At 36.6% G+C, this 10,000-nt stretch overlaps 1 protein-coding gene across 1 annotated transcript in view; it reads right to left on the reverse strand.

The window, feature by feature from the left end:
• The window catches only part of LOC144957483 (uncharacterized), an 85,861-nt gene that overhangs the window by 74,708 nt on the left and 1,153 nt on the right, over positions 1 to 10,000 (reverse strand). The window lies entirely within an intron of this gene.

Raw genomic sequence — 10,000 nt, forward strand, 5'->3', positions numbered from 1 at the left:
TCAAATATCCTCCTCCGAGTATAATTGGTAGCTATAAAATTGGGTTCGGTTTTTTTCTTGTTAATTTCCTCCTTTGAATGGCCATTTATTGTTTCCCTCTATTTGGTATATCTTTCTTTTTTTCTTCTTCTTTATTTCTATTTTGTGTAGTAGTAGTAGTAGTAGTAGTAGTAGTAGTAGTAGTAGTAGTAGTAGTAGTAGTAGTAGTAGTAGTAGTTGTAGAAGTAGTAGTTGTTGTAGTAGTTGTAGAAGCAGTAGTAGTAGTAGTAGTAGTAGTAGTAGTAGTAGTAGTAGTAGTAGTAGTAGTAGTAGTAGTAAAAGCAGTAGAAGTAGTAGTAGTAGTAGTAGTAGTAGTAGTAGTAGTAGTATAGTAGTAGTAGTAGTAGTAGTAGTATAGTAGTAAAGTAGTAGTAGAAGCAGCAGCAGCAGCAAGTAGTAGTAGTAGTAGTAGTAGTAGTAGTAGTAGTAGTAGTAGTTAGTAGTAGTAGTAGTAGTAATAGCAGTAGTAGTAGTAGTAGTAGTAGTAGTAGTAGTAGTAGTAGTAGTAGTAGTAGTAGTAGTAGTTGTAGCTTTTAGAACGAAGTTCACGTCACTCGGGCCTTTGTTATTGTATTTTGCCATCCATGTTTATGAGTAATTCTCACTAAACTGTATTAACCAGACTATAAACGTTCATGGTTACACATAGCTTTGCGTGTTGGTCCGTTATGCTTCCGGATGCCAATGTTGTGAGTTTCTTAGCCAAGCGCATACTATATATAAACCATATAGATACAATACGAATATTCTTCCTTTCAAAACAGATAGGTCGAAATAGTAGAAAATACAAGCTTGATAGCACGAATGCGGATCGAATTGAGACCTATCATTTTGTGAAAAGAGCGCACTATCTCCACTACATATGTCCTCAAAATGTTATACAACTGAATATTTGCAACCTACCATCTCAAAAAATTTGTGACACACCTTCACACGTGCTCGGACAAACAAAGTTGGTCGTTTATAAGCAATAAAGTGAATGAAATCGACCCCTCTCTCTCTCTCTCTCTCTCTCTCTCTCTCTCTCTCTCTCTCTCTCTCTCTCTGATCATTGTCATTGTACCACCAAATGAGTGACTAGTTATCACACGATTTTCTCTCTCAGCATAGAAACATAGTTTTCTGTGGTAGTTCTGTTGATCAAGCGGTAGAACAGTGGGTATTTTACTTAGACACATACCACGATAGTAAAACATGTGTAGTTTGTTGTGTCTAGCAATCACTGCCGTTGTTGACATTATGACGATTGTCCGAGAGGCGTGGTTATCTACCTGTCTATAGATAGTATGCGCTTGGCTAAGAAGCTCATAACATTGCCATCCGGCAGTATAACCGACCAACACACAAAACGGTGTGTATCCATGAACGTTTATAGTCGGGTTAATATAGTTCAGTGAGCATTACTCATAAACGCGGATGGCAAAAACAATAACAAAGACCTGAGTGACGTCATCTGCATACTATCTATAGTGTAAAAAGCATTATAGTAAAAATTAAAACACATTAATATTGGACAGAACTTATAGATAGTATGCACTTGGCTAAGAAACTCATAACATTGCCATCCGGAAGTATAACGGACCAACACACAAACTCTGTGTAACCATGAACTTTTATAGTCTGGTTAATACAGTTTAGTGAGAACAACTCACAAACGCGGATGGCAAAAACAATAACAAAGGCCTGAGTGACGTCATCTTCGAACTATCTATAGAGCACAGGATAGAAGACCATTACTATCAATGTTATTCCTCCACAACTTTACAAGCTTTCATGCTCCTATAGATAGAATGCGCTTGGCCAAGGAGTTCACAACATTGCCATCCGAAGTATAACGGACCAACACACAAACTCTGTGTAACCATGAACTTTTATAGTCTGGTTAATACAGTTTAGTGAGAACAACTCACAAACGCGGATGGCAAAAACTATACAAAGGCCTGAGTGACGTCATCTGCATACTATCTATATGTGTATGTCGGTGTGTGTGTGTGTGTGTGTGTGTGTGTGTGTGTGTGTGTGTAGGGGTGTGTGGAGGTGTGCGTAAAAGAGAGTACGTTTGGGGTTTTCGAAACTGTTATGAAACGTCATCTTCATTTAGATATTTATATCGTTCATCATTTTGATGTTTATATATTGCACTTTTACTTTCAAACATTGTAAACCAAATGACAAATTGCCATTTTTCGACTATAAAGATTATATTATTATTATTATTATTATTATTATTATTATTATTATATTATTATTATTATTATTATTATTATTATTATTATTATTATTATTATCATTATATTATTATTATTATTATTATTATTATTATTATCATTATTATTATTATTACTATTATTATTATTATTATTATTATTATTATTGTTATTATTATTAATATTATTTTTATCATTAACCCGGGGACATCTGCAAAACATTTAAAAACACGTAGAATGTTTTCTTTAAATACACTTAAATGTTACAAACAATGAGATTCACTCTTATCAGTTTTCAGAAATCTTTAATCTTTTTCTCTAGCTTTACACACTTTACCATTTGCACCCAGACAATGGTAACAGAGACAATTCTCTGTCTATATATTATATTCTCGCTCTACACACACACACACACACACACACACACAATATAATATATATATATATATATATATATATATATATATAAAGAGGAGAGAGAAAGAGAGAGAGAGAAGAGAGAGAGAGAGAGAGAGAGAGAGAGAGAGAGAGAGAGAGAGAGGAGAGGGAGTTTGGTAGGGAGCGAGAGATATATATAGGGACAGAGATAGGGATATATAAATATATATATATATATATATATATATATATATATATATATATATATATATATATATAGGTAGATAGACGGATAGAGATAGATAGACGGATAGAGATAGATAGATAGATAGATAGATAGATAGATAGATAGATAGATAGAGAGAGAGAGAGAGAGAGAGAGAGAGAGAGAGAGAGAGAGAGAGAGAGAGAGAGAGGAGAAGGAGTTAGGTAGAGAGCGAGAGAGAACGTACACAACCACACCACGTATTACTTCAAAATGAAACCTATCCATTGTCTAGTTTAGTTTACGCCTCTCTATACGTTTTAGCCATTGTTGTTTTAATGACGTTTATATGAAACCACTTAATCTAATTATTATCATTATTATAAACATCATTATCCTGTCATTATGGGAATAGCAATCATTTACTTTTTTTATATATATTACATACAATATCGCTCTTCACTTCTGGTACGGAGACTGGGGAAGAATGTGTTCTGTTATTGTGTGACATGCAGGATGTAAATATATAATATATTGGCTGTATTGATGGAGCGTTTAAGTAAAATATTCACCAGTTCCCCCTGACATATCAATTGTAACAACACACGAAACTATATATAATATCATCTTAAAAGTGTGTATGTAGTTTGCTACAGGGACCTTTACTAAACGTTCGGCTATGTGGTTTCGTGGTATGACACTCGCTTTCGGATCGGAAGGTCCTGGGTTCGAGGCTTGCTCGACGCATAGTTGAGTACTTGGAAAAGTCTCTTTACTCACATTCTCTCACCGTATTCAGGTGTAAAATGAGTACCTGGCCGTCAACCCAAAAGGCGGTCTAAAGACATTAACAAAGAACCGAAAGGCGCCAAGTTCATTCATTCTATAAAATAAATAAATAAATAAAGAAAGAAAATAAATGTTCAAACCGATGACATCCAAGAATCACGTGACATTGGATCTCCCTTTAAACAAACTCAAAACGTTTAATAAGTATCTAGGTACCATTTTGTGTATTTTAAAAATCTTTCAATAACATAACCATACACACACCCACATACACGTATACACACACACACACACACACACATAAACACACACACATTTATATAATTATTTTTTTAGAATATAAATTTGGCGGAAGCTGAAAAGGTTAAAAGATTGAAAAAAAAAAAAATCAAAATCATCATATCTGTAAGAGGGGTCATTTTGAATCCTCATTTTAAAATAAAATAAATAAATTCCCTTTATTCATCCCTAAGGGGAAATTTTTCTTTAGGGTCTATTCCAAGGGAAGACTGGAGTAGCCCAGGCGTCTCCGCAGTGCAGCGCCGCAAAGTGAGCTAAGGCGAGGTGACTTGCTCAAGGCCACACAACGCGGCGGGTAGTCGAACTCGGTACCTTTCGGGTACGAAGCAAAGACCATACCGCTGAGCCACGCTGTCCCATAAGCCACGCTGTCCCATAAGCCACGCTGTCCCATGAGGGACAAGGAGTGTGTTGAAGACTAACTCTATAGATAGAATGAAGTTGACGTCACTCGGGTCTTTGTTATTGTTGTTTTTTTTTGCCATCCACGTTTATGAGTAATTCTCGCTAAACTGTATTAATCAGACTATAAACGTTCAAGGTTACACCTAGTTTGTGTGTTGGTCTAGCTGCTATACTTCCGGATGGCAATGTTGTGAGCTTCTTAGCAGAGCGCATACTATCTATTAAGCAAAAAAAAAAAACCCCAAAAAACCCCCCCCCCCCCCCCCAAAACCAAAAAAAAAAAAAAAAAAAAAAACCAAAACAACCAAAAAAAAAAACCTCACAAAAACAACCAAAAAACAAAAAACAACAACAAAAAAAAGCAACAAACAAATGAGATGAGAAAAAATATCAACAAACTGCCTTAACATTCACACAATAAATGTTAATCCTTAAGCAGGGGGCATGACCTCAGAGTCGTAGCTCATAAACCCTGTAGTAGTAATAGATAATGATACGTTTCGGGTTTTCCCCTTGATTAGCTGAGCGTGGCTAACCACAAGCGATCAATTGGAAAGATGAATGATCAAAAGCCAGTCGGTGTGCTTACACCTACAACATACGTCAATAGCACCAGGCCAGTCCGTGTACTACATAATACATGTATAATAAACGTCAGTGACACTGTGTCCACATAATACATAAAACCTGACCACTTGGGTATTACCACTACTCATTAACCCTCTCCTTACCAGCCATTTTCAGAATTTTCCCCAAAACTTCACACCCGCCCAACACAAAAACAGACATATCTTATTATTCAAACAGAAAAGCAACAAGTACATTTTATACGTAATATTGTTCGACAATATGAACTCTATTACAGAATGTCAAGTTTTTATAGCTATAGCAAAAAGAAATGAAATCTGGATAAGAAAAGTGACGGTTGCATCGTAACAAATGTGACGATTTTCCAATAGGTTGGTGAGGAGAGGGTTAATTACAACACCGAATTCGGATCAAAAGAAAATGAGTCATATAATCAGTTAGTTCTATACCTCTTGATGGACAGTACAAAAAAAAACTTGAGTTTTTAAATAGATCAATATCCATTTCTAGATTAAACGTGCTCAAAATGCTTTACAAAACGTCAAAGCGTGTGTACCTAAATCATAATACTTCAGTGTCACTGTGTCCACATGATACATAAAACCTGACCACTTGGGTATTACCACTACTCATTAATTACAACATCGATTTCGGATCAAAAGAAAATGAGTCATATTATCAGTAAGTTCGCTACCTCTTGACGGACAGTAAAAAAATCCAAAACAACTTGATCTTTTAAATAGCTCAATATCCACTTCTAAATTAAATGTGCTCAAATCGCTTTACATAACGTCAAAGCATGTGTACCTAAATCATAATACTTTAGTGGCACGGTGTCCGCATAATACCAGAAATTGACCACTTGGGTGTTACCACTACTCATTAATTACAACACCGACTTCGGATCAAAAAGAAAATGAGTCATATTATCAGTAAGTTGATGGACAGTAAATAAACTTTTAAGCTTTTAAATAGTGCAATATCTTCATCTAAATGTGCTCAAATCGACTTTACAAGGAGCCCAGTCCAACCTGTGTAGCTAAAGCATTAAGGGATAACCCACACTGGAGACTGATTCCGACCCTGTACTGCCGTCCTCTGCCGTTTTCCGGATAAGGACGTCAGACAAAGACAAAATACTAAGAATAAAGAGACGATCCGCTAGACTTGCCAATACCAAGCACCCGGCGTCCTCTGTCGTTTTTTTTAGGTGCTTGGTTTGGGTGGGTCTAGCGGCTCTTCTCTTTATTCTTAGTATTTTGTCCGTGCCCGACGTCTTTATCCGGAAGACGGCAGAGGAAGGCAGTGCCGGGACGTCGGAGTCAGTCTCCGGTGTGGGTTAGCCCTCATACGTCTATGGGGCATTGTGTCCGCATAGTACCAAAAAAGTCCACTTGGATGTTACCACTTGTGTTACCACTACTCGTTAATTACAAGACCGACTCCGGAACAAAAGGAACACGAGTCATATCAGTTCACTATCCTTCGCATTAACTGAATCTTATCCCGGTTTCTGTAACGTAAGACGGACAGTAAATGAAAAACTTGAGCTTTGATATAACTCAGTATCCACTAAATTTTTATAATTAGCGTCTAAGGACATTGGAAGATTATCTAGTGAATCTCAACACCAGAGAGGACCTTCAGGTGCCGTAGACGATTGCTACAGATCGACAACATTAATTATACCTAGAGCACGACCTGGTAGAGGCAGCCGAGGCGTCCCATTACGAGAACAAAGATGCGTAAGTCAGGTATCATTCTAACCAAAAATTCAATTTTCATTATCTGGGCCATCTCGTCATGACACCGCTTTGAGAAGGCAGGTCACAAGAGTTATCGGGACCCCTGGTCAAAGGGTCCGATTAAAGGAGAGACTCCATTGTTACTGATGAATTCACACGCTTTGTTCACCCGCTTTGTCAAGCAAAATCTGCCGGCTTCCATTCAAATCTTTTTGCGATTATTTTCAACCTGTCGTTTTTCCGCACAAAGCAATTTTCTCCCTTTTTCTCCTTTTAAAATTAACAGCTCTGTCCCTGTCTTACAATGACATAAAACTTTTTAAAAATTTCTGACCAGAATGCCTTTTATTTCAAATACCTATCGATGTGTTCGGATGTGTGGCCTTGTGGTAAGGCACTCACTTTCAGACGGGTAGGTCCATGGTTTAAATCCTGCTCTAGGCGGTGTAAAATTGAGTCCTAGAAAATCAAATGCTCTTTACTCACATTCTCTCACCTATTCAGGTGTATAATGAGAACCTGCATGGACGACAATAACGTTGTCTCTATTGAAAAAAAAATTAAGAAAAAATGCCTTACGGGTGTCATGTCTCGTTCTACGTGTTAAATATTAGCTGGAGACCCCGAGTCAAGCCTTCAGATCACATTCAGTGTATATTACGCTTTATATGCTAAAGTTTTGGAGGATTTTTTGATGGATGACCCTGAACTTGTCAAAATATCTCAAGTAGAACCAATTTGATGAAGTCTCATGTTTAAGGTTTTCTGATAATATTTGAAGTAACAGCGTTCTGTTCAAAATAATCAAATGTGTTTTGTCATAATTTTACCGCAGATCCTTTTGAATCTTCACAAAACTACAAACTAGTAAAGGGGCGTTGACCTTGTGATCAAGTGGGCCTTGCTAGTTCAGTGCCGATAATAAGTGGACCTTAGCTGACCTTCTGAAATGACGGTAATTATCATAACAATTATAATAACGTGTGACGTCCGAAAGAACTTTGGGGTAGGAACCAAAAGGCGTGGTGAGTCACTGAAACTGAAAGACAGGATAACAGGGTACACAATAGAAATATTAATAGGCATGAGAAAATTTGAATATCGCACTGTTGCTTTCATTGCAGCATACAGGGATGCGACGAAGAAGGGGACAAGCGTAGCCATCGTTATGTTATAGCCTGATACTGAAATCCAAAAGGACTGACAGTTTGACGTCATTATTTGGTTTTTGCACCGCCTAGTGAGTTGTCGTTAGTAGAGCTCATGGAAACAAGTCATTTCATTGGTTGAACTATTGAATTCAACTCACGATTTGTTTTCTTTTGTGGCAAAAGACTGGCATTTTGACGTCCTTTTTTGGTCAGTGTCAGGCCATAACTTTACGAAGGCCACGGGACAAGATGGAAGGCCAAGGAAGTGGAGATTACAGCCAAAAATCGTGTCTGAGGAGAGGCGCCGTACATGGCATAAAATTATACTCCTGGAGGACTGAAAGGCCTAAACGATATTGGGTGCGTAGAGTAAATAAACAAATGAATATATTTATAATATCCGAAGGGAATAGTATTAATTTCGTGCAATAACACATACTCGCAAGCTCGTAGTGTTATTTGGCACGATAAAAATAACTCGTTAAATAAATACAAAGAAATGAAAGAATCGTATATTATACAATTATATATATTATTGTGGAAATAAAATTAGATCGAGATAAATCTTCTTTTTTTTTGGGTCAACGGGTAATAGAATTACTCTCTAATTAAGAAAAGTTGGCAATTTACCCGTATATCAATCTGTGAAAAATAGTTTTAGCATTTTGAGATTTGCCGGTAATTCTGTGCTCGATGATAAAAAAATTGATATTGGCTTTACGGAATAATGTTTACAGCCAATCCTATTTTTAAAAAAAGAATAGATTGACTATTATTACTTGAGAGTATCATTTTTTATTTGTGGCGAATGAGATTATTATTACTTGATAGTATCAAGAGAGATTTGAAAATATATAATAATTTTATGTTGCGGAAGTGCTAGAATTGTATAAAATCAATTATACTCGCCTGTGCAATGAACGTCAACGGTCAATTTTAGGACTGAGTATTACGACCTAGCAGATTTTCTTAGTTTTAATTTGAGACAACGAGTGACAGAATTAGGTTTACATTAAATTAAGGTTTGCAAGTTACTCGTATATCAGCCTGTAAATAATAGTTTTATAATTTTTAGATTTGCCAGTAATTCTGTGCTCGATGATAAAAATTTAACATTGGAAGTACGGCACAATGTTGATCCCCAGCCCTATATTTAATAGAATATATATATATATATATATATATATATATATATATATATATATATATATATATATATATATATATTTCTTTGTATTTATTAAACGAGTTATTTTTACCATGCCCAATAACGCTACGAGCTTGCGAGTATGTGTTATTGCACGATATTAATAATATTCCCTTCATTCATCCTGGGGGTGGGGTGGGGGGGGGGGGATCCTTTGAAGTCTATCCCGAGTATTGCAGCTGCCGGGTGGGTTTTGCGACTAAAGATAGTGCGGAACATAAATCGCGAATTAGACAGATCGTCCTAACCATTAAAAGCTGCTGCCCTAGTAACGTGAAACTGTCTACCATTTCATTCACAACTCCTGTAAGTTATATTAATAATATTATAGTATCCGCCACTACTCATAACCGGGTACTCATTCAAATGTGAGACAAAGGGGGTAATGGCATGGAGACTACATAAACAATGGTTCTCAACAACGCGATGCGGTGCCAAAGTTTTGCAATCATTGCCACATATCCAACAATTGACAACGCTCGATATCGCTTGACATTGTTCCAACACTCAGCACCGAAACCTTCGATCACGATAGCGATTGTCGTGACAGCTCTATTGGTAGAGCACCTAGACACACAAACAAACGGACAAGTGTCGAATACAACCAGAGTAGGGTTAAACTGATGACCCTTCCTAAATTTTACAACGCCATTAAACAACATTTTGAAACGATGGTTCAGATTTATTGTGCTGCCACTCTGCTGGACTCGAACCAGAGACATTCAGACCCGAAGTGGAGTGTCAAACATCACAACCACACAACTGTCTGAATATAGTAGTAATGTAAATATAATTGTACACAATAGACCGGGAATGTCAATTGTATGTGAGGTTACTTGTTTTATGGTTGATTGGAAAAGCTCATTAAAAACTAATTAATGATTTTTGTATAGCTAGTTGTGTGAATTATACTTTGGTATGGGGGTTATTATACGTGTGTATATATGCGTGTGTGTGTGTGTTTATGTGTGTATATAATATATATA

The sequence above is a fragment of the Berghia stephanieae genome, chromosome 12, assembly GCF_034508935.2.
Source record: "Berghia stephanieae isolate SIO BIC M18660-M18661 chromosome 12, UCSD_Bste_1.3, whole genome shotgun sequence".
Classification (NCBI taxonomy): Eukaryota; Metazoa; Mollusca; class Gastropoda; order Nudibranchia; family Aeolidiidae; genus Berghia; species Berghia stephanieae.